Consider the following 26,222-nt stretch of genomic DNA (forward strand, 5'->3'; position numbering starts at 1 on the left):
CAAAACCGGATTGAAGGTGACAGAGGTCCTTCTAAGTGGGTCAGACTCAGTCCCCCACACCAGGAACTATCCTGCTACCTAGAAATCCAGTAGTCTCATTTAGAATAATGAGAGCCCACGCGACATGGCGCCGCCAACAATTGGTCTGGCTCTAATTTCCGGGTCCAAATGACTCTCTCAGTCTCATATATATATTGACTCCTCGGTTCCGTTTACGGAGACATCCGTGGCACTGAGGACTTCCTCCACCGCAATATAGGTAGATCCTATTTTTTTGTGGTTGGTTGTTCAAGCTTGAACTCTGAAAGGAAAACCCCGATATTGGTGTCCCTTCTCTGAACTAGCGCTGTTTTCATAATGGCGAATCCCCAAGTAGTGAACATCGCACTTAATATGCGACACCCGCTCACGGGACATCTGTTAGCACATGGTCTAACGAACCAGGGGGGTCCGGTCACGTTTGTGGTGGACGCCCATGCAGCCTATAGAACAGAACATCATAATTGGCTTGATGGCGCCCTCCCACATACCATAGCACAAGTTAGGTTAGGTCCACTAAGTAATGATGGTCCTACCTGGCCTTTATTGGCTACATATACACCACATCCTGCGGTTGCTCAGTTAGCAGTGGCTAAAGTTCATCGTTTATATACAGACTTAACGGCTACATATAGACGCTTAGTTCAATTTGTAATGCTGACACTAAATACAAACGCAGCGCGTGCTGCTCCGGCGCAACCACATGCAGTGGTTCCGGGTATCAATCCGGCCACTGTGCACTCAGTTATGGGCAAAGTACCGGCTAAATGAGAGGAAACTCCATTTTGGCTGGCGCAAAAAAATTATACGCTGGAAGCAGTATTTCCCCATACGGGACCTCAGGACAAACATAGAATATTGACGATGTGTTTGCCGTTTGGTATGGTTCCTACAGTGGACCATTGTAATACATGGGGCACGGTGTTTGCCGCGCTCTACACTACAGCACACAGTACACCGACATTGGCTAATCTACCGGAGGTGCTTAAACAAATTCAAGATGAATATGGGGCTGCCCCGGCCTTAGATTTAGGGATGCAACTGATGGGCAATTTTGCCACGGTTTCTTCCATCATATTGAGTAATCTGAAAGGGGAGGCAGTGGCACTAGCGGTGCGTATGCGTCTTCGAGACGTCCCTGTGAGAAAGTAGCCTCTTTCTAGCCTTTTTACCCCCACTTTTGGCCTGTTTGTGAGTGTATGTCAGGGTGTTTTCACTGTCTCACTGGGATCCTGCCAGCCAGGACCCAGTGCTCATAGTGAAAACCCCATGTTTTCAGTATGTTTTTTATGTGTCACTGGGACCCCGCTAGCCAGGACCCCAGTGCTCATAAGTTTGTGACCTATAGGTATGTGTTCCCTGTGTGATGCCTAACTGTCTCACTGAGGCTCTGCTAACCAGAACCTCAGTGGTTATGCTCTCTCATCTCTGTCCAAATTGTCACTAACAGGCTATTGACCAATTTTACCAATTCACATTGGCATACTGGAACACCCTTATAATTCCCTAGTATATGGTACTGAGGTACCCAGGGTATTGGGGTTCCAGGAGATCCCTATGGGCTGCAGCATTTCTTTTGCCACCCATAGGGAGCTCTGACAATTCTTACACAGGCCTGCCACAGCAGCCTGAGTGTAATAATGCACACATTATTTCACAGCCATTTTCACTGCACTTAAGTAACTTATAAGTCACCTATATGTCTAACCTTTACTTAGTAAAGGTTGGTGCTAAGTTACTTAGTGTGTGGGCACCCTGGCACTAGCCAGAGTGCTCCCACATCGTTCAGGGTTAAATTCCCCAGAATTTGTGAGTGCAGGGACAGCATTACACGCGTGCACTACACATAGGTCACTACCTATGTGTAGATTCACAATGGTAATTCCGAATATGGCCATGTAACATGTCTAAGATCATGGAATTGCCCCCTCTATGCCATCCTGGCATTGTTGGTACAATCCCATGATCCCACGGGTCTGTAGCTCAGACCCGGGTACTGCCAAACTGCCTTTTCAGGGGTTTCACTGCAGCTGCTGCCAACCCCTCAGACAGGTTTCTGCCCTCCTGGGGTCCAGCCAGGCTTGGCCCAGGAAGGCAGAACAAAGGACTTCCTCTGAGAGAGGGTGTCACACCCTCTCCCTTTGGAAAAAGGTGTGAAGGCAGGGGAGGAGTAGCCTCCCCCAGCCTCTGGAAATGCTTTCATGGGCACAGATGGTGCCCATTTCTGCATAAGCCAGTCTACACCGGTTCAGGGACCCCTTAGCCCTGCTCTGGCGCGAAACTGGACAAAGGAAAGGGGAGTGACCACTCCCCTGACCTGCACCTCCCCTGGGAGGTGCCCAGAGCTCCTCCAGTGTGCTCCAGACCTCTGCCATCTTGGAAACAGAGGTGTTTCTGGCACACTGGACTGCTCTGAGTGGCCAGTGCCAGCAGGTGACGTCAGAGACTCCTTCTGATAGGCTCCTTCAGGTGTTGCTAGCCTATCCTCTCTCCTAAGTAGCCAAACCCTCTTTTCTGGCTATTTATGGTCTCTGCTTTGGGGAATTCCTTAGATAACGAATGCAAGAGCTCATCAGAGTTCCTCTGCATCTCTCTCTTCACCTTCTGCCAAGGAATCGACTGCTGACCGCGCTGGAAGCCTGCAAAACTGCAACAAAGTAGCAAAGACGACTACTGCAACTCTGTAACGCTGATCCTGCCGCCTTCTCGACTGTTTTCCTGGTGGTGCATGCTGTGGGGGCAGTCTGCCTCCTCTCTGCACTAGAAGCTCCGAAGAAATCTCCTGTGGGTCGACGGAATCTTCCCCCTGCTACCGCAGGCACCAAAGAACTGCATTACCGGTACTCTGGGTCTCCTCTCAGCACGACGAGCGAGGTCCCTTGATTCCAGCAACTCTGTCCAAGTGACTCCCACAGTCCAGTGACTCTTAAGTCCAAGTTTGGTGGAGGTAAGTCCTTGCCTCCCCACGCCGGACTGCATTGCTGGGAACCGCGTCTTTTGCAGCTACTCCGGCCTCTGTGCACTTCCGGTGGAAATCCTTTGTGCACAGCCAAGCCTGGGTCCACGGCACTCTAACCTGCATTGCACGACTTTCTAAGTTGTCCGCCGGCGGCGTGGGAGTCCTTTGTGCAACTTCGGGTGAGCACCGTTTCACTCTTCTTTGAAATGCCTGTTCCAGCACTTCTGCGTGTGCTGTCTGCTTCTGAGAGGGCTCCTTGTCTTGCTCGACACCCCCTCTGTCCCCAGACGCAATTGGCGACATCCTGGTCCCTCCTGGGCCACAGCAGCATGCAAAAACCCTTACCGCACGATTTGCAGCTAGCAAGGCTTGTTGGCTGTATTTCAACAGGAAAACACTTTTGCACAACTCTCCACGGCGTGGGGGATCCATCCTCCAAAGGGGAAGTCTCTAGCCCTTGTCGTTCTTGCAGAATCCTCAGATTCTACTGTCCAGTAGCAGCTTCTTTGCACCCACCGTTGGCATTTCCTGGGCATCTGCCCATCTCCGACTTGCTTGTGACTTTTGGACTTGGTCCCCTTGTTCCACAGGTACCCTCATTTGGAAATCCATTGTTGTTGCATTGCTGGTTTGTGTCTTTCCTGCAGAATTCCCTTATCACGACTTCTATGTCCTTTGGGGAACTTTAGTGCACTTTGCGCTCACTTTTCAGGGTCTTGGGGTGGGCTATTTTTCTAACCCTAACTATTTTCCAATAGTACCAGCGACCCTCTACAAGGTCACATAGGTTTGGGGTCCATTCGTGGTTCGCATTCCACTTTTGGAGTATATGGTTTGTGTTGCCCCTATCCCTATGTGTCCCCATTGCATCCTATTGTAACTATACATTGTTTGCACTGTTTTCTAAGACTATACTGCATATTTTTGGTATTGTGTACATATATCTTGTGTATATTTGCTATCCTCATACTGAGGGTACTCACTGAGATACTTTGGCATATTGTCATAAAAATAAAGTACCTTTATTTTTAGTATATCTGTGTATTGTGTTTTCTTATGATATTGTGCAAGTGACACTAGTGGTACTGTAGGAGCTTCACTCGTCTCTTAGTTCAGCCTAAGCTGCTCTGCTAAGCTACCATTATCTATCAGCCTAAGCTGCTAGACACCCTATACACTAATAAGGGATACCTGGGCCTGGTGCAAGGTGTAAGTACCCCTTGGTACTCACTACAAGCCAGTCCAGCCTCCTACATTTAAATGGGCAGCGGTGGGATAAGTACTTTGTAACTACTTACCACTTTTGTCACTGTACTTTTCATAAGAGAAAAATGTACAAAACAAGTTCAGTGTATGTACACCTAACCAAAAAGTTTTGCATTTCCTCTTTTCACTTCTTTTCTAAACTGCTGAAAAGTACCTCTAAACTTTCTAAAAGTTCTTAAAAAGTTTTAAAAGTTTTTTTTCTGTCTTTCAAAAAGTTCTGAAAACTTTTTTCTCACTTTTTCTGTCACTTAAACACTTTCTAAAATGTCTGGCACAGGCCAAACTGTTGATCTGTCCAAACTTGCTTATGATCACCTTAGCTGGAAAGGAGCAAGGAGTCTCTGCATAGAAAGAGGTTTGAGTGTAGGTAAGAATCCCCCCAGAGAACTGTTGGTTAACATGCTTGTTGAACAAGATAAGGCAAAAGGTGCCCCTTCTGTTGAAAAAGTAGTTAATGGTTCCCAATCTGATCCAGGGACTCCCCTAGAAAAAGATTCAGGAAAGAAACTTCCTAGCCTGCCCCTTATCAGACAGCCTAGCATAGTTGGTACAGATGTTGAGTCACATCATACTGATAGTGTGGTCTCACATCATAGCAAGAGTATTTTATCTCACCACAGTAGAAGTGATGTTTCTGTTAACCAAGCTGTTAGGATGCCTTCTGTTAGGAACAGGTCTCCTTCTGTCCATTCTCACCATACTTCAGTTTCTAGGAATGTCCCTCCCACCCACCCTGATGACAGAATGTTAGAAAGGGAGCTCAATAGATTGAGAGTGGAACAATCCAGACTGAAGCTCAAGCAGCAACAGCTGGATTTAGATAGGCAATCCTTAGAAGTAGAGAAGGAAAGACAGAAATTGGGTTTAGAAACCCATGGTGGCAGCAGCAGTATTCCCCATAGTCATCCTGCAAGAGAGCATGATTCAAGGAATCTGCACAAGATAGTTCCCCCTTATAAGGAGGGGGTGACATTAACAAGTGGTTTGCTGCACTTGAGAGGGCCTGTGTTGTACAGGATGTCCCTCAAAGGCAGTGGGCTGCTATCCTATGGCTATCATTTAGTGGAAAGGGTAGGGATAGGCTCCTTACTGTGAAAGAAAGTGATGCCAATAATTTTACAGTTCTTAAGAATGCACTCCTGGATGGTTATGGCTTAACCACAGAACAGTACAGGATAAAGTTCAGAGAGACCAAAAAGGAGTCTTCACAAGACTGGGTTGATTTCATTGACCATTCAGTGAAGGCCTTGGAGGGGTGGTTACATGGCAGTAAAGTTACTGATTATGAAAGCCTGTATAACTTAATCCTGAGAGAGCATATTCTTAATAATTGTGTGTCTGATTTGTTGCACCAGTACCTGGTAGACTCTGATCTGACCTCTCCCCAAGAATTGGGAAAGAAGGCAGACAAATGGGTCAGAACAAGGGTGAACAGAAAAGTTCATACAGGGGGTGACAAAGATGGCAACAAGAAGAAAGATGGTGAAAAATCTCTAGATAAGCATGGGGATAAGGGTAAAACCAAAGATCCTTCTTCACATCTTAAACACTCTTCAGGGGGTGGGGATAAAACAAATTCTTCCTCTTCTTCTCAACCCACACACATTAAAAAGCCTTGGTGCTTTGTGTGTAAAAACAAAGGCCATAGGCCAGGGGATAAGTCCTGTCCAGGTAAACCCCCTGAGCCTACCACCACTAATACATCAAGCTCTAGTGCCCCTAGCAGTAGTGGTACTAGTGGTGGGACTGCTGGCAACAGTCAAGTTAAGGGTGTAGTTGGGTTCACTTATGGGTCCATAGTAGAAACTGGGGTAGTCAGTCCCAAGACAGTTTCTGTCACACCTAGTGGCATTGGCCTTGCCACACTGGCTGCTTGTCCCCTTACAATGGATAAGTACAGGCAGACAGTTTCAATAAATGGTGTTGAGGCCTTGGCCTACAGGGACACATGTGCCAGTATCACTTTGGTGACTGAAAACCTAGTGCATCCTGAGCAACACATCATTGGACAACAGTATAAGATTATTGATGTCCATAACTCCACTAAGTTTCTTCCCTTAGCTATAATTCAGTTAAGTTGGGGTGAAGTTACTGGCCCTAAGCAGGTGGTAGTATCACCTAGCTTACCTGTAGACTGTCTCTTAGGTAATGACCTAGAGGCCTCAGGTTGGGCTGATGTAGAGTTTTATGCCCATGCAGCCATGCTGGGCATCCCAGAGGAATTGTTCCCTCTCATTTCTACTGAAATGAAAAAGCAAAGGAGAGAAGGCCTGAAAACTCAGGATCCCTCTCCAACAAGAGGTAAAAGGGGTATCACAGTATCCCCTAACCACCCTACCATTCACGATACCATTCCTGTGGTGGGAGAAACCTCTCCTGGGGTGGCACCTGTTCCAAGGGAATCATCAGTTGGCAAAACTGTACTCCCTGAGGTGGAAGTACCTCTCTGTGGGATAACTAACATTGGTGAAAAAAAGAGCACCATTTTAGTTAACATGGAGCATCCCTCCAACCCTCCCAGAGAAACTTTAGTGCAGAAACCCTGCACTACCTCACAACACTTAGGACAGCATCCCTGCCCTAGTGTGGAGCTCATAGGACAGCATCCCTGCCCTGCTCCAACTAAAGAGAAACAGCATCCCTGTTCTCTCTTCCAGCCATATGGACAACATTTTTGCCCAGCTATGGCTTTACTGAGACAGCATCCCTGTCTGGCATTTCCATCATTAAAAATAGGCTCAGTGTGAGAAGGTAGCCTCTTTCTAGCCTTGTTACCCCCACTGTTTGGCCTGTTTGTGAGTGTAGGTCAGGGTGTTTGTCACTGTTTTCACTGTCTCACTGGGATCCTGATAGCCAGGCCTCAGTGCTCATAGTGAAAACACTATGGTTTCAGTATGTTTGTTATGTGTCACTGGGATCCTGCTGGTCAGGACCCCAGTGCTCATAGGTTTGTGGCCTATATGTATGTGTCACTGGGACCCTGTCACACAGGGCCCCAGTGCTCATAGGTGTGCATGTATATGTTCCCTGTGTGGTGCCTAACTGTCTCACTGAGGCTCTGCTAACCAGAACCTCAGTGGTTATGCTCTCTCATTATTTCCAAATTGTCACTAACAGGCTAGTGACCATTTTTACCAATTTACATTGGCTTACTGGAACACCCTTATAATTCCCTAGTATATGGTACTGAGGTACCCAGGGTATTGGGGTTCCAGGAGATCCCTATGGGCTGCAGCATTTCTTTTGCCACCCATAGGGAGCTCTGACAATTCTTACACAGGCCTGCCACTGCAGCCTGAGTGAAATAACGTCCACGTTATTTCACAGCCATTTTACACTGCACTTAAGTAACTTATAAGTCACCTATATGTCTAACCTTTACCTAGTAAAGGTTAGGTGCAAAGTTACTTAGTGTGAGGGCACCCTGGCACTAGCCAAGGTGCCCCCACATTGTTCAGAGCCAATTCCCTGAACTTTGTGAGTGCGGGGACACCATTACACGCGTGCACTACATATAGGTCACTACCTATATGTAGCTTCACCATGGTAACTCCGAATATGGCCATGTAACATGTCTATGATCATGGAATTGCCCCCTCTATGCCATCCTGGCATTGTTGGTACAATTCCATGATCCCAGTGGTCTGTAGCACAGACCCTGGTACTGCCAGACTGCCCTTCCTGGGGTGTCACTGCAGCTGCTGCTGCTGCCAACCCCTCAGACAGGCAGCTGCCCTCCTGGGGTCCAGCCAGGCCTGGCCCAGGATGGCAGAACAAAGAACTTCCTCTGAGAGAGGGTGTGACACCCTCTCCCTTTGGAAAATGGTGTGAAGGCAGGGGAGGAGTAGCCTCCCCCAGCCTCTGGAAATGCTTTGTTGGGCACAGATGTGCCCAATTCTGCATAAGCCAGTCTACACCGGTTCAGGGACCCCTTAGCCCCTGCTCTGGCGCGAAACTGGACAAAGGAAAGGGGAGTGACCACTCCCCTGACCTGCACCTCCCCTGGGAGGTGTCCAGAGCTCCTCCAGTGTGCTCCAGACCTCTGCCATCTTGGAAACAGAGGTGCTGCTGGCACACTGGACTGCTCTGAGTGGCCAGTGCCACCAGGTGACGTCAGAGACTCCTGCTGATAGGCTCCTTCAGGTGTTAGTAGCCTTTCCTCTCTCCTAGGTAGCCAAACCCTCTTTTCTGGCTATTTAGGGTCTCTGTCTCTGGGGAAACTTTAGATAACGAATGCATGAGCTCAGCCGAGTTCCTCTGCATCTCCCTCTTCACCTTCTGATAAGGAATCGACCGCTGACCGCGCTGGAAGCCTGCAAACCTGCAACATAGTAGCAAAGACGACTACTGCAACTCTGTAACGCTGATCCTGCCGCCTTCTCGACTGTTTTCCTGCTTGTGCATGCTGTGGGGGTAGTCTGCCTCCTCTCTGCACCAGAAGCTCCGAAGAAATCTCCCGTGGGTCGACGGAATCTTCCCCCTGCAACCGCAGGCACCAAAAAGCTGCATTACCGGTCCCTTGGGTCTCCTCTCAGCACGACGAGCGAGGTCCCTCGAATCCAGCGACACTGTCCAAGTGACCCCCACAGTCCAGTGACTCTTCAGCCCAAGTTTGGTGGAGGTAAGTCCTTGCCTCACCTCGCTGGGCTGCATTGCTGGGAACCGCGACTTTGCAGCTACTCCGGCCCCTGTGCACTTCCGGCGGAAATCCTTCGTGCACAGCCAAGCCTGGGTCCACGGCACTCTAACCTGCATTGCACGACTTTCTAAGTTGGTCTCCGGCGACGTGGGACTCCTTTGTGCAACTTCGTCGAGCACCATTTCACGCATCCTCGTAGTGCCTGTTTCTGGCACTTCTCCGGGTGCTACCTGCTTTAGTGAGGGCTCTTTGTCTTGCTCGACGTCCCCTCTCTCTGCAGGTCCAATTTGCGACCTCCTGGTCCCTCCTGGGCCCCAGCAGCGTCCAAAAACGCCAAACGCACGAATTGCGTGTAGCAAGGCTTGTTGGCGTCCTTCCGGCGGGAAAACACTTCTGCACGACTTTCCAAGGCAAGAGGGATCCGTCCACCAAAGGGGAAGTCTCTAGCCCTTTTCGTTCCTGCAGAAACCTCAGCTTCTTCTGTCCAGTCGAAGCTTCTTTGCATCCGCAGCTAGCATTTCTTGGGCATCTGCCCATCTCCGACTTGCTTGTGACTTTTGGACTTGGTCCCCTTGTTCCACAGGTACCCTAGATTGGAAATCCACAGTTGTTGCATTGCTGGTTTGTGTCTTTCCTGCATTATTCCTCTAACACGACTCTTTTGTCCTTAGGGGAACTTTAGTGCACTTTGCACTCACTTTTCAGGGTCTTGGGGAGGGTTATTTTTCTAACTCTCACTATTTTCTAATAGTCCCAGCGACCCTCTACAAGGTCACATAGGTTTGGGGTCCATTCGTGGTTCGCATTCCACTTCTGGAGTATATGGTTTGTGTTGCCCCTATCCCTATGTTTCCCCATTGCATCCTATTGTAACTATACATTGTTTGCACTGTTTTCTAAGACTATACTGCATATTTTTGCTATTGTGTATATATATCTTGTGTATATTTCCTATCCTCTCACTGAGGGTACACTCTAAGATACTTTGGCATATTGTCATAAAAATAAAGTACCTTTATTTTTAGTATAACTGTGTATTGTGTTTTCTTATGATATTGTGCATATGACACTAAGTGGTACTGTAGTAGCTTCACACGTCTCCTAGTTCAGCCTAAGCTGCTCTGCTAAGCGACCATTATCTATCAGCCTAAGCTGCTAGACACCCTATACACTAATAAGGGATAACTGGGCCTGGTGCAAGGTGCAAGTACCCCTTGGTACTCACTACAAGCCAGTCCAGCCTCCTACATTGGTGGCAGCGGTGGGATAAGTGCTTGAGACTACTTACCACTCTTGTCATTGTACTTTTCATAAGAGAAAAATATACAAAACAAGGTCAGTGTATATACACATAGCCAAAAAGTTTTGCATTTCCTCTTTTCACTCTTTTCTAAGTGCTGAAAAGTACTTCTAAAACTTTCAAAAAGTTCTTAAAAGTTTAAAAAGTTTTTTCTGTCTTTCCAAAAAATTCTGAAAACTTTTGTTTTTCTCTTTTTCTATCACTTTAACTCTCTCTAAAAAAATGTCTGGCACAGGAAAAAATGTTGAACTGTCCAAACTTGCATATGATCACCTTAGCTGGAAAGGAGCAAGGAGTCTCTGCATAGAGAGAGGTTTGAGTGTAGGGAAGAATCCTTCCTTAGAGCTGTTAATTAATATGCTTAGAGTACAGGATAAGGCCATAAGTGCCCAATCTGTAGAAAAAGTAGCTAATGGTTCTCAATCTGATCCAGGGACTCCCCCAGGAAAAGGTTCAGGAAAGAAACTTCTCAGCCTGCCCATTACTAGACAGTCTAGCATAGTTGGTACAGAGGTTGAATCACACCATACTGATGGTGTGCTCTCACATTATGCTGGTAGCCAAGCTGTTAGGGTGCCCTCTGTAAGGGACAGGTCTCCTTCTGTTCATTCCCATCATACCTCTGTATCTAGAAATGTCCCTCCCACCCACCCTGATGACAGATTGTTAGAAAGGGAGCTCAATAGATTGAGAGTGGAACAAACCAGACTGAAGCTCAAGAAGCAACAGCTGGATTTGGATAGACAGTCTTTAGAAATAGAGAGGGAAAGACAGAAGTTGGGTTTAGATACCCATGGTGGCAGCAGCAGTATTCCCCATAGTCATCCTGCAAAAGAGCATGATTCCAGGAATCTGCACAAGATAGTTCCCCCTTATAAGGAGGGGGATGACATTAACAAGTGGTTTGCTGCACTTGAGAGGGCCTGTGCTGTACAGGATGTCCCTCAAAAGCAGTGGGCTGCTATCCTATGGCTATCATTTAGTGGAAAAGGTAGGGATAGGCTCCTTACAGTGAAAGAAAATGATGCCAATAATTTCCAAGTTCTTAAGAATGCACTCCTGGATGGTTATGGCTTAACCACTGAACAGTACAGGATAAAGTTCAGAGAGACCAAAAAGGAGTCTTCACAAGACTGGGTTGATTTCATTGACCATTCAGTGAAGGCCTTGGAGGGGTGGTTACATGGCAGTAAAGTTACTGATTATGAAAGCCTGTATAACACAATCCTGAGAGAGCATATACTTAATAATTGTGTGTCTGATTTGTTGCACCAGTACCTGGTAGACTCTGATCTGACCTCTCCCCAAGAATTGGGAAAGAAGGCAGACAAATGGGTCAGAACAAGGGTGAACAGAAAAGTTCATATAGGGGGTGACAAAGATGGCAATAAGAAGAAAGATGGTGAACAATCTCAAGATAAGCATGGGGATAAGGGTAAAACCAAAGATCCCACTTCAAATCTTAAACTCTCTTCAGAGGGTGGGGATAAAACAAATTCTTCCTCTTCTTCCCAACCTGCACACATTAAAAAGCCTTGGTGCTTTGTGTGTAAAAATAGAGGCCATAGGCCAGGGGATAAGTCCTGTCCAGGTAAACCCCCTGAGCCTACCACCACTAATACATCAAGCTCTAGTGCCCCTAGCAGTAGTGGTACTAGTGGTGGGACTGCTGGCAACAGTCAAGCAAAGGGTGTAGTTGGGTTCACTTATGGGTCCATAGTGGAAACTGATGTAATCAGTCCCAAGACAGTTTCTGTCACACCTAGTGGCATTGGCCTTGCCACACTGGCTGCTTGTCCCCTTACAATGGATAAGTACAGGCAGACAGTTGCAATAAATGGTGTTGAGGCCTTGGCCTACAGGGACACAGGTGCCAGTTTCACTTTGGTGACTGAAAACCTAGTGCCTCCTGAACAACACATCATTGGACAACAGTATAAGATTATTGATGTCCATAACTCCACTAAGTTTCTTCCCTTAGCTATAATTCAGTTTAGTTGGGGTGGAGTTACTGGCCCTAAGCAGGTGGTGGTATCACCTAGCTTACCTGTAGACTGTCTCTTAGGTAATGACCTAGAGGCCTCAGGTTGGGCTGATGTAGAGTTTTATGCCCATGCAGCCATGCTGGGCATCCCTGAGGAATTGTTCCCTCTCATTTCAAGTGAAATGAAAAAGCAAAGGAGAGAAGGCCTGAAAACTCAGGATCCCTCTCCATCAACAGGTAAAAAGGGTATCACAGTATCCCCTAACCACCCTACCATTCAGGATACTATTTCTGTGGTGGGAGAAACCTCTCCTGGGGTGGCACCTGTTCCAAGGGAATCATCAGCTGCCAAAGCTGGACTCCCTGAGGTGGAAGTACCTCTCTGTGGGATAACTAACATTGGTGAGAAAAACAGCACCATTTTAGTTAACATGGAGCATCCCTCCAACCCTCCCAGAGAAACTTTAGTGCAGAAACCCTGCACTACCTCACAACACTTAGGACAGCATCCCTGCCCTAGTGTGGAGCTCATAGGACAGCATCCCTGCCCTGCTCCAACTCAAGAGAAACAGCATCCCTGTTCTCTCTTCCAGCCAGATGGACAAAGTTTTTTGCCCAGCTATGGCTTTTCTGAGACAGCATCCCTGTCTGGCATTTCCATCATTACAAATAGGTTCAGTGGATAATTCCCACTGCTCTAAACTAAAACTTACTGATAGAAACTCTGAAAATACATCTTCACATTGTTGGTTAGCTAAAAAACTTCAAACAGGGTGGTTTACATCCCCACAGGGAAGTAACCATATAGTGGATGATAAAGGGAGTAACCAGTCTATTGCAGAGCTACTCTCTACTTATCACCACTTAGACAATAAAGTCTCAACTGGCCAAGGTTAGCCTTATTGTCCTTCGTTTGGGGGGGGGTTGTGTGAGAAGGTAGCCTCTTTCTAGCCTTGTTACCCCCACTTTTTGGCCTGTTTGTGAGTGTAGGTCAGGGTGTTTGTCACTGTTTTCACTGTCTCACTGGGATCCTGATAGCCAGGCCTCAGTGCTCATAGTGAAAACACTATGGTTTCAGTATGTTTGTTATGTGTCACTGGGATCCTGCTGGTCAGGACCCCAGTGCTCATAGGTTTGTGGCCTATATGTATGTGTCACTGGGACCCTGTCACACAGGGCCCCAGTGCTCATAGGTGTGCATGTATATGTTCCCTGTGTGGTGCCTAACTGTCTCACTGAGGCTCTGCTAACCAGAACCTCAGTGGTTATGCTCTCTCATTATTTCCAAATTGTCACTAACAGGCTAGTGACCATTTTTACCAATTTACATTGGCTTACTGGAACACCCTTATAATTCCCTAGTATATGGTACTGAGGTACCCAGGGTATTGGGGTTCCAGGAGATCCCTATGGGCTGCAGCATTTCTTTTGCCACCCATAGGGAGCTCTGACAATTCTTACACAGGCCTGCCACTGCAGCCTGAGTGAAATAACGTCCACGTTATTTCACAGCCATTTTACACTGCACTTAAGTAACTTATAAGTCACCTATATGTCTAACCTTTACCTAGTAAAGGTTAGGTGCAAAGTTACTTAGTGTGAGGGCACCCTGGCACTAGCCAAGGTGCCCCCACATTGTTCAGAGCCAATTCCCTGAACTTTGTGAGTGCGGGGACACCATTACACGCGTGCACTACATATAGGTCACTACCTATATGTAGCTTCACCATGGTAACTCCGAATATGGCCATGTAACATGTCTATGATCATGGAATTGCCCCCTCTATGCCATCCTGGCATTGTTGGTACAATTCCATGATCCCAGTGGTCTGTAGCACAGACCCTGGTACTGCCAGACTGCCCTTCCTGGGGTTTCACTGCAGCTGCTGCTGCTGCCAACCCCTCAGACAGGCAGCTGCCCTCCTGGGGTCCAGCCAGGCCTGGCCCAGGATGGCAGAACAAAGAACTTCCTCTGAGAGAGGGTGTGACACCCTCTCCCTTTGGAAAATGGTGTGAAGGCAGGGGAGGAGTAGCCTCCCCCAGCCTCTGGAAATGCTTTGTTGGGCACAGATGTGCCCAATTCTGCATAAGCCAGTCTACACCGGTTCAGGGACCCCTTAGCCCCTGCTCTGGCGCGAAACTGGACAAAGGAAAGGGGAGTGACCACTCCCCTGACCTGCACCTCCCCTGGGAGGTGTCCAGAGCTCCTCCAGTGTGCTCCAGACCTCTGCCATCTTGGAAACAGAGGTGCTGCTGGCACACTGGACTGCTCTGAGTGGCCAGTGCCACCAGGTGACGTCAGAGACTCCTGCTGATAGGCTCCTTCAGGTGTTAGTAGCCTTTCCTCTCTCCTAGGTAGCCAAACCCTCTTTTCTGGCTATTTAGGGTCTCTGTCTCTGGGGAAACTTTAGATAACGAATGCATGAGCTCAGCCGAGTTCCTCTGCATCTCCCTCTTCACCTTCTGATAAGGAATCGACCGCTGACCGCGCTGGAAGCCTGCAAACCTGCAACATAGTAGCAAAGACGACTACTGCAACTCTGTAACGCTGATCCTGCCGCCTTCTCGACTGTTTTCCTGCTTGTGCATGCTGTGGGGGTAGTCTGCCTCCTCTCTGCACCAGAAGCTCCGAAGAAATCTCCCGTGGGTCGACGGAATCTTCCCCCTGCAACCGCAGGCACCAAAAAGCTGCATTACCGGTCCCTTGGGTCTCCTCTCAGCACGACGAGCGAGGTCCCTCGAATCCAGCGACACTGTCCAAGTGACCCCCACAGTCCAGTGACTCTTCAGCCCAAGTTTGGTGGAGGTAAGTCCTTGCCTCACCTCGCTGGGCTGCATTGCTGGGAACCGCGACTTTGCAGCTACTCCGGCCCCTGTGCACTTCTGGTGGAAATCCTTCGTGCACAGCCAAGCCTGGGTCCACGGCACTCTAACCTGCATTGCACGACTTTCTAAGTTGGTCTCCGGCGACGTGGGACTCCTTTGTGCAACTTCGGCGAGCACCGTTTCACGCATCCTTGTAGTGCCTGTTTCTGGCACTTCTCCGGGAGCTACCTGCTTCAGTGAGGGCTCTTTGTCTTGCTCGACGTCCCCTCTCTCTGCAGGTCCAATTTGCGACCTCCTGGTCCCTCCTGGGCCCCAGCAGCGTCCAAAAACGCCAAACGCACGAATTGCATGTAGCAAGGCTTGTTGGCGTCCTTCCGGCGGGAAAACACTTCTGCACGACTCTCCAAGGCGAGTGGGATCCGTCCACCAAAGGGGAAGTCTCTAGCCCTTTTCGTTCCTGCAGAAACCTCAGCTTCTTCTGTCCAGTCGAAGCTTCTTTGCACCCGCAGCTGGCATTTCTTGGGCATCTGCCCATCTCCGACTTGCTTGTGACTTTTGGACTTGGTCCCCTTGTTCCACAGGTACCCTAGATTGGAAATCCACAGTTGTTGCATTGCTGGTTTGTGTCTTTCCTGCATTATTCCTCTAACACGACTCTTTTGTCCTTAGGGGAACTTTAGTGCACTTTGCACTCACTTTTCAGGGTCTTGGGGAGGGTTATTTGTCTAACTCTCACTATTTTCTAATAGTCCCAGCGACCCTCTACAAGGTCACATAGGTTTGGGGTCCATTCGTGGTTCGCATTCCACTTCTGGAGTATATGGTTTGTGTTGCCCCTATCCCTATGTTTCCCCATTGCATCCTATTGTAACTATACATTGTTTGCACTGTTTTCTAAGACTATACTGCATATTTTTGCTATTGTGTATATATATCTTGTGTATATTTCCTATCCTCTCACTGAGGGTACACTCTAAGATACTTTGGCATATTGTCATAAAAATAAAGTACCTTTATTTTTAGTATAACTGTGTATTGTGTTTTCTTATGATATTGTGCATATGACACTAAGTGGTACTGTAGTAGCTTCACACGTCTCCTAGTTCAGCCTAAGCTGCTCTGCTAAGCTACCATTATCTATCAGCCTAAGCTGCTAGACACCCTATACACTAATAAGGGATAACTGGGCCTGGTGCAAGGTGCAAGTACCCCTTGGTACTCACTACAAGCCAGTCCAGCCTCCTACACTCAGTGGACAATTCCCACTGCTCTAAACTAAAACTTACTAATAGAAACTCTGAAAATACATCTTCACATTGTTGCTTAGTTAAAAAACTTCAAACAGGGTGGTTTACATCCCCACAGGGAAGTAACCATATAGTGGATGATAAAGGGAGTAACCAGTCTATTGCAGAGCTACTCTCTACTTATCACCACTTATACAATAAAGTCTCAACTGGCCAAGGTTAGCCTTATTGTCCTTCGTTTGGGGGGGGGGGGTTGTGTGAGAAAGTAGCCTCTTTCTAGCCTTATTACCCCCACTTTTGGGCTGTTTGTGAGTGTATGTCAGGGTGTTTTCACTGTCTCACTGGGATCCTGCCAGCCAGGACCCAGTGCTCATAGTGAAAACCCTATGTTTTCAGTATGTTTGTTATGTGTCACTGGGACCCTGCTAGCCAGGACCCCAGTGCTCATAAGTTTGTGACCTATATGTATGTGTTCCCTGTGTGATGCCTAACTGTCTCACTGAGGCTCTGCTAACCAGAACCTCAGTGGTTATGCTCTCTCATTTCTGTCCAAATTGTCACTAACAGGCTAGTGACCAATTTTACCAATTCACATTGGCATACTGGAACACCCTTATAATTCCCTAGTATATGGTACTGAGGTACCCAGGGTATTGGGGTTCCAGGAGATCCCTATGGGCTGCAGCATTTCTTTTGCCACCCATAGGGAGCTCTGACAATGCTTACACAGGCCTGCCACAGCAGCCTGAGTGAAATAATGCACACATTATTTCACAGCCATTTTCACTGCACTTAAGTAACTTATAAGTCACCTATATGTCTAACCTTTACTTAGTAAAGGTTGGGTGCTAAGTTACTTAGTGTGTGGGCACCCTGGCACTAGCCAGAGTGCTCCCACATCGTTCAGGGCAAATTCCCCGGACTTTGTGAGTGCGGGGACACCATTACACACGTGCACTACACATAGGTCACTACCTATGTGTAGCTTCACAATGGTAACTCCGAATTTTGCCATGTAACATGTCTAAGATCATGGAATTGCCCCCTCTATGCCATCCTGGCATTGTTGGTACAATCCCATGATCCCAGGGTTCTGTAGCTCAGACCCGGGTACTGCCAAACTGCCTTTTCAGGGGTTTCACTGCAGCTGCTGCTGCTGCCAACCCCTCAGACAGGTTTCTGCCCTCCTGGGGTCCAGCCAGGCTTGGCCCAGGAAGGCAGAACAAAGGACTTCCTCAGAGAGAGGGTGTCACACCCTCTCCCTTTGGAAAAAGGTGTGAAGGCAGGGGAGGAGTAGCCTCCCCCAGCCTCTGGAAATGCTTTCATGGGCACAGATGGTGCCCATTTCTGCATAAGCCAGTCTACACCGGTTCAGGGACCCCTTAGCCCTGCTCTGGCGCGAAACTGGACAAAGGAAAGGGGAGTGACCACTCCCCTGACCTGCACCTCCCCTGGGAGGTGCCCAGAGCTCCTCCAGTGTGCTCCAGACCTCTGCCATCTTGGAAACAGAGGTGCTGCTGGCACACTGGACTGCTCTGAGTGGCCAGTGCCAGCAGGTGACGTCAGAGACTCCTTCTGATAGGCTCCTTCAGGTGTTGCTAGCCTATCCTCCCTCCTAAGTAGCCAAACCCTCTTTTCTGGCTATTTAGGGTCTCTGCTTTGGGGAATTCTTTAGATAACGAATGCAAGAGCTCATCAGAGTTCCTCTGCATCTCTCTCTTCACCTTCTGCCAAGGAATCGACTGCTGACCGCACTGGAAGCCTGCAAAACTGCAACAAAGTAGCAAAGACGACTACTGCAACTCTGTAACGCTGATCCTGCCGCCTTCTCGACTGTTTTCCTGGTGGTGCATGCTGTGGGGGCAGTCTGCCTCCTCTCTGCACTAGAAGCTCCGAAGAAATCTCCCGTGGGTCGACGGAATCTTCCCCCTGCTACCGCAGGCACCAAAGAACTGCATTACCGGTACTCTGGGTCTCCTCTCAGCACGACGAGCGAGGTCCCTTGATTCCAGCAACTCTGTCCAAGTGACTCCCACAGTCCAGTGACTCTTCATTCCAAGTTTGGTGGAGGTAAGTCCTTGCCTCCCCACGCCAGACTGCATTGCTGGGAACCGCGTCTTTTGCAGCTACTCCGGCCTCTGTGCACTTCCGGTGGAAATCCTTTGTGCACAGCCAAGCCTGGGTCCACGGCACTCTAACCTGCATTACACTACTTTCTAAGTTGTCCGCCGGCGGCGTGGGAGTCCTTTGTGCAACTTCGGGTGAGCACCATTTCACTCTTCTTTGAAGTGCCTGTTCCAGCACTTCTGCGTGTGCTGTCTGCTTCTGAGAGGGCTCCTTGTCTTGCTCGACACCCCCTCTGTCCCCAGACGCAATTGGCGACATCCTGGTCCCTCCTGGGCCACAGCAGCATGCAAAAACCCTTACCGCACGATTTGCAGCTAGCAAGGCTTGTTGGCTGTATTTCCACAGGAAAACACTTCTGCACGACTCTCCACGGCGTGGGGGATCCATCCTCCAAAGGGGAAGTCTCTAGCCCTTGTCGTTCCTGCAGAATCCTTGGCTTCTACTATCCAGTAGCAGCTTCTTTGCACCCACCGTTGGCATTTCCTGGGCATCTGCCCATCTCCGACTTGCTTGTGACTTTTGGACTTGGTCCCCTTGTTCCACAGGTACCCTCATTTGGAAATCCATCGTTGTTGCATTGCTGGTTTGTGTCTTTCCTGCAGAATTCCCCTATCACGACTTCTATGTCCTTTGGGGAACTTTAGTGCACATTGCGCTCACTTTTCAGGTTCTTGGGGTGGGCTATTTTTCTAACCCTAACTATTTTCCAATAGTCCCAGCGACCCTCTACAAGGTCACATAGGTTTGGGGTCCATTCGTGGTTCGCATTCCACTTTTGGAGTATAATGGTTTGTGTTGCCCCTATCCCTATGTGTCCCCATTGCATCCTATTGTAACTATACATTGTTTGCACTGTTTTCTAAGACTATACTGCATATTTTTGGTATTGTGTACATATATCTTGTGTATATTTGCTATCCTCATACTGAGGGTACTCACTGAGATACTTTTGGCATATTGTCATAAAAATAAAGTACCTTTATTTTTAGTATATCTGTGTATTGTGTTTTCTTATGATATTGTGCAAGTGACACTAGTGGTACTGTAGGAGCTTCACTCGTCTCCTAGTTCAGCCTAAGCTGCTCTGCTAAGCTACCACTATCTATCAGCCTAAGCTGCTAGACACCCTATACACTAATAAAGGATTCCTGGGCTTGGTGCAAGGTGTAAGTACCCCTTGGTACTCACTACAAGCCAGTCCAGCCTCCTACAGTCCCGCAACTAAATCAGGAGCGGGAACTGCTGAGAATAATAGCGGAAACATATTCCAGTATCGGTCGTGATAGCCTGGGGGCTAGACCGCAAAAACCACAGTTACAAAGTAAGGGTAGTAAGGATACTACTAAACAATAGCAACCTGAGGGTACTAAAAAGCGCTGGGAGAAAAAGCAGCAAACACCTAAAAAAAGAAAGGGGAGAATCTCCGCGACCGGAGACCCCGCAGGCTAGGTATAATATCAGAAATAGGGATGATTTGAAGACTCCTGATAGATATCAATATACTGATACACGCCAATCTCGTTCCTTTCAGGACTCATCGGAAAAGAGAAATGAGAGAGGTGGGTGGTCAGAGCGGAGACCTGAGTATGTGAAACCGAGACAGGACTCACAACGCTCATCGGAGGTTTCTGTCAAGAAGGACGAGAAACCGGTCCAACAAAAACAGCAGTTTAAAAAGAAAAAAGTGGCGGCGGTCTCAGTTAGACAAGCCACACAAGAAGAGAGTTCTCTTGAAGAACAAGACATGGACAATAGCACTGTTAGACAGCGCAGCAGAGGTCACAATAGTTCGCCGGAATCTTCTAGAGCATCTGGAGGTGAAAGCAACTGATGACTTCCTACAAGTCGAAACAGCAGATATGCGTGTCTCTGATCCAGATAGAGTTTATACAGTGACTTTACAATTGGAAGGGGACATTGAGCGCACGATAAACGCCATCTTTTGGGATCGTGTAGTCAAACTGTATGACATTCTGCTAGCTGAGCAGGATTGGCCCCCAGACTTTGTTCGCGACTGTCCAGTTGGGGTGGTGATTACACCTTCATTCTCACCACTTGTTCCGGTAGAACTCGCGGAGTCCTATAGCATCAAATGGGCTCTGGCACAAGCACCCGCCTTATATAGAAATCATGTGGGGTGGGATAGGGATTCACCTTATCATGTAATTCCAATTAAGGGCGAACCTCAGTCGCAACCACAATATCCTATAAAATTTTAAGCAAGGGCATTGGTACGGAACATTCTTACACAATTAGAGTACCAGGGAGTAATTGAGCCCTGTGTCTCTCCGATGAATAGTCCCTTATTCCCTGTAGCTAAACCAGACCATTCTTATAGGATAGTGGTGGTTTACAGACATTTAAATGGACATACACGCACATATGCAATACAAAATTCACACAGCGCTGCGCTTATGAATAATATAGTGCGTAAAAAATACAAAACGACTTTAGATATCTCGAATGGTTTCTTCTGCCAGAATATAGCACCCGAAAGTAGGGATTTCACTAGCTTTAGCGCGTTTGGCTCTCAGAAAAAATGTTGTAGTTTCCCTCAGTGGTATAAGAATAGCCCAGGACTGTTTTCGGCTTGTGTCACTGAAATTTTGCACGAGTTGGACCCTGAAGCTTTGTCATATGTCGATGATATATATCTGACAGATGACGAGTTGCTACAACATTTAAGGCGGGTAGCCCGCATTGATGTGGGATTTGACGAAATTGGCTACAAATTTAACTTCAAAAAGTCGGAAATTTCCTTCCTCAGTGTCATTTTCCTGGGATATGAGCTGTCGAATGAGGGCAAGAGTCTAGCGCCACACTTTTTGGAAAAATGTGCACGATTGCAACCTCCTAATACGATTAAGAAACTCCAGTCGTTGTTGGGATTTCTAAACTTTGGCAGAACTTACATTCCGTATTATGCTACAAGTATAAAGCCTTTATACGAGTTGATTCGCCCAAATTTTTCGAGTAGATTTCAGATGATTGAGCATACACATATTCTTCTAGACTTGCAAACTGATCTCTTAGCTGTAAAACATTTACACACACAGGACAATAAGACACATCTGGTCATCAGGGTAATAGCTGGGGCCGTTGGGTTTACGTATGTCACCTTTAATGAGGGTGAGACAGTCCCGATAGGATACAAGTCTCACTTGAATTCTGCTGCAGAACAACGTTTTGCACAAACAGAGAAAATTCTCACTGCTGTACAGATGGCTGTGATTGCCCAGGGCCAACGCATCATTGTCGTTTCCCCGATTCCAGCCTTAAAGGCTGTTACGAAAGCGAGTGTTCCTAATGCGAAAGCACTACACCCGCGCTGGATACAATGGGCTACGTCTTTGACAGCCACTGATGTAGATTACATTTTTGACCCAAAACTGCAGACTCAAGAATTTCTTCAATATGAAATGGAGTACCCAGTTCCCGCTGGCACGCTGCCTATTGATCAATATCAAGTGGTGATGTACACTGATGGCTCTGCGCAGCCTGCGGTGGGAACTAAACAACAGTATTCTGCTGCATGTGCGGTGGTGAGCGGCTATATGGAGGGAGAGAAGTTCTGCCCCCAACATACTTATACACAGACCTTGGGAGACTGTACGGCACAGTTGGCTGAGCTGAAAGCTCTGTTATTAGCCTTGGAACATGCGGATCCAGCACAGTTTACACTGCTTGTTTGTGATTCCTATTACTGTGTTCAGTCTTTCAATGAATATTTGCATTACTGGAGGTTAAATGGGTTCAGAGATTCCAAGGGCAACACTATCAAACATAGGTTACTGTGGGGGTAGGTTGCACATCTGAAGGAAACGCTTCCTAAAGTCCATGTTGTGCATACACTTGGACACCAGCGCATTGGAATACACGTTGCTGGAAATACTTTGGCTGATGAAGCCGCGAAATGGGCAGTGACAGTTGCCACTGTAGCCGCAGTAACTTGTTTGAGTTCCAAACCAGACACAGAGATTATGGCTGCCATAAGGGCTACGGCTGATGGCACGCCATATCCTAAAGGATTCCCTTCAAAATATCATTTTTCCATGGGTGGTATGCTGAACGCTGAGGTTAAAATCCCAGGCGTTGGTGTACGCGATGTGCCCAATAAAATTGTGCGACCTTAATTGATCACTGCAGATCATGAGGGGGCGGCATCTGCACATTCTGGCGTGGTTGCCACAATTTCGCTCTTACAGGCCCGTTACTGGTGGCCTGGTCTCTATAAAGAGACGAAGCAGTATGTCCTTTGTTGTGACATTTGTCAACAAATTAAAGTTTCCACGGCTAGACGCCCGCAGCAGACGCCCCTTCTAATATCGAATAAACCATTACAGTGTGTGTACTTGGATCATTGTGGTCCGTTGACCCCAGATAGTGCATACAAATATATATTGGTAGCTGTAGATTTGTGCTCTAGATTTGTGTGGGTCTGGCCACAGCGCTCGGCTGACGCTCGGACCGTTATTAAAGATTTGTGCATCTTTGTCGATACATATGCAGTTGCGGCTTTTCATTCGGACCAGGGCCCTGCTTTTGCCTCTAAGGCATTCAGGGACACCATGGCTTCGTTGGGGGTCCAACTCCACTTCTCGTCTCCATTTCATCCCGAGGGAAATTCTGTCATGGAGCGTTTAAATCGCGATTTAAAGCAATCCTTAACGGCCAGAGTTATAGGTACGGGTCGTAGCTGACTAGCCCACCTGTATGGAGTACAGAGAGCACTGAATAACTTGCCTAGGAGGTCCCTGGGGGGGTCATACTTCATATGAGTGCCTGTTTGGAACGCAAATGTATGTTCCTGATCTGGATGGTCCTGGTGTGGAGGCGGCAGATACGCCCTTTGACATAAATGATCGTGTCACTGTTTTGCAGGATTTCCAACAATTCCGTGAAGATAACTCTTCTGCCAGTGCTGCCTCCACAGGAATTAAGGATGAACCAGTGATGCCCACTGGTTGGATTCCCAGAGTTGAGGATCTTGTGCGTGAAAAGGTCGCAGTTAAAAAAGAATTTGGCCCTTCTTATCGAGCGCCAGTCCCTGTGTTAGGGGTCCACGGCACAAGAACTGTGATTTTGCCGCCGTTGCAAGGGGCCAAAGGAAATCGCTTTGTATCCATCGACAATGTCAAGTTACAACATGTGGCCGATTGTGCACAGCAGACCAAGAGGAACGCCCAGTAGTTCCGGAATCCCTCTCACTACTGGGGATGATGTTCCGCTGCAGGTGATTTGCACCGATGCTGTTTCCTTCCCGAGCATGGGGAGGGTGGACGCTGATCTTGCGATTGTTCCACTGACGGCGAATAATTTGGAATCTTTTGATCAAGTTGCTGTGAGTACTGATGGTACTGAAGCTGTTATCTACAGTGTACCACGCCGAGAGACACAATCTGCCCCTTTGTTTACGGTTGCACCTTTTGCGAGAACTGCCTCCGGCTGCTTTAATAACAATGATGATGCCGTGTCAGACTCTTATTCCTCTTTGACACCAGCCCTGGGTAAATGTAAGTTGTTGTATTGGCTCAAACATAAGTATTTTGTTTTTCCTTGGAACTATCTATAGCTTTTTATGACTGTGATGGCTTTTTTCCTGTGGCTGGGGTTTGTAGTCACCTTTTTTCTGGTGATACATGGTCATTTTCTTCCTGAACAATCAGAGATTGAGCAGGTGGAGGCGGTGTTAAAACCACATTTTTCATCGCAGAGACTTGTCCTTTGTGAACATTTCTGCTGTACCTATTCCAGATGGGAGTGTGTGCGATAGAGTAATGTTTGATATATATGGCCCCACTGAAATAATTCAGATACCGTATGCTCTAAAGTTATCAATGAATGATGTAGTTATACCAGGCATTGTATCTGATGATTGGGATGTGAAGACAGTTGATTCTATGTTGACAGAATTGCAGTATTATACTGTCTATGAAAATGAAGATGCTTACCAGTTTAGAGCTAATTATGGTGACATGTTTTGTTACAATTATTATGGACACCACTTTATTCATAAAGCCAGTAGCCCTAAATCAATATTTGAGTATATGCAGTGGGAACATTGCCCGACTCCTCCACAGGGGAGTTCTAAAACTTATTCTGACAAATTTGCATATTTTTCTAGGCATCATCAACAGAATGCTAAGTCATATTATTTTAGAGTTACTCCGCATGCTAATAAGCAAATGTTGTTGACTGATACTAAATTACTGTATTCCAATTTGTTTGTATCCAAACTATCTGTTGAGGGGTATGAATACTGGTCCAAAACTGTTGATTCGAAAAGTGTTTGGGGAACGAAAAATTGGCAAATGCGGGGTAGGGAGACATTATTTAGGGCATGTATTATTCCTGTCCAGATGATTTTCTTAAATGACACTGTACAAAAGACTAGCTGTTTAGGCTTAGCAACGATTAGAGAATTAAATATACCTGGCATACCTGTCCCTTCCAAACTGAAAGATTGTCAACATTATATTAATGTCACGTTTAGTGAGCTTACAGACTGGGTCCAGAATGGTACGCTTAACACTTCATTGACACGTCCAGGCGGGTGGTTATTGTGACCCATAGACACTAATGGGTGTCATCAACGTTTTGTCACCTCTTCGGGGGGTTTCAGGACTAGTAGGGCAGACCCTCGCTACATATCACCAGAACATGCCGATTTCATTACTACATATAGCGTGGGGAAACTTTGTCAACAATGGTTAAAGTCATCCACACTAGATGCAGTTAAGACACATCTCATGTTACTGTCTAATTATACTGACTTGCAAGATTTTTTGTCAGGTCCAAGAGTGCCCCGGAAAAAACGTTTTTTGTATGAAGTGTACAATGAGATATGGAAACTTTCACAACAGGAGGCAGCGGCACGGTTGAGGCAGATAGATCAGGAGAATTTGAAACAAGCTTTTTCTGTTGTGGATAATGGAATGTATACCCTGTCAGACCGTGTATATACGATTGACAACATTGTTTCCTCAGCTATAGACATTATTAGATCAGATATGTCTTCTTTATATCATGGGCAGAGTCAAACGCGGTCCATTATGGAGTTGGGTTGGACTCTACAGACATTGAAGGCGGGTCGCGTTCCGTGGCAGCAAATCAGAGCCAGGGAGACTTTTTTTTCCTTTAATTTGACGCGTCAGCAGCAGCTGATGGCTAAAAAGGAGGCGACATATGTTATGTTGAATATTGAAAAGTTGGAGACATTGCCTTTTACTGTGGCTGAGATTCCGTCAGCTGAATGGTTGATACACGGGGTTATAAATTTGCCTATTTCCACTCTGCAATTCACTTCTTGTTTGAAGCATATTCCGGTGGGCAGATATGAGAAATTGGGAGACAGTTACATACATGAGGTGTGGGAGCTTCCCTTTTTATACAGATGTCTTAATGGTATGAGGGAGGTTTTTCTTAGCGGTAGCGAATTGAAACGTCTGTCAGCCAATCGATGGTTTGTAAGCAGCTGTCCTTGCATCGGGCGTCTAATGCCTCGGTTGCGAATTTAGCTTGCTATCTAAAGGCAGTTCCAGTCCCCGTGATTAAAAACACATTCCAGGTGCTTTCAAACGGCAGCTACGTCCTTCTTAACAGTGAAGCCTGTTGTGGCATGCGTGCCGGAATAGTTTACGTAGTCGTTGTCACCAAGAAATGTGTTGTTTCCCCCCACTCAATTTAGGGAGGTAGCAGACATCTGGCCTCACATTGCTACTTCCAAGGTGAATTTCGACAAGTTGAGTCTACTAAAGGCTCTATTGTTTCAAAAGCATGTGGCCCTTACATCTGCATGCGAGACCTACGCACTTCAGGTGGCGAGGTCATCAGCA

The sequence above is a fragment of the Pleurodeles waltl genome, chromosome 1_2 (genome assembly GCF_031143425.1).
Source record: "Pleurodeles waltl isolate 20211129_DDA chromosome 1_2, aPleWal1.hap1.20221129, whole genome shotgun sequence".
NCBI lineage: Eukaryota > Metazoa > Chordata > Amphibia > Caudata > Salamandridae > Pleurodeles > Pleurodeles waltl.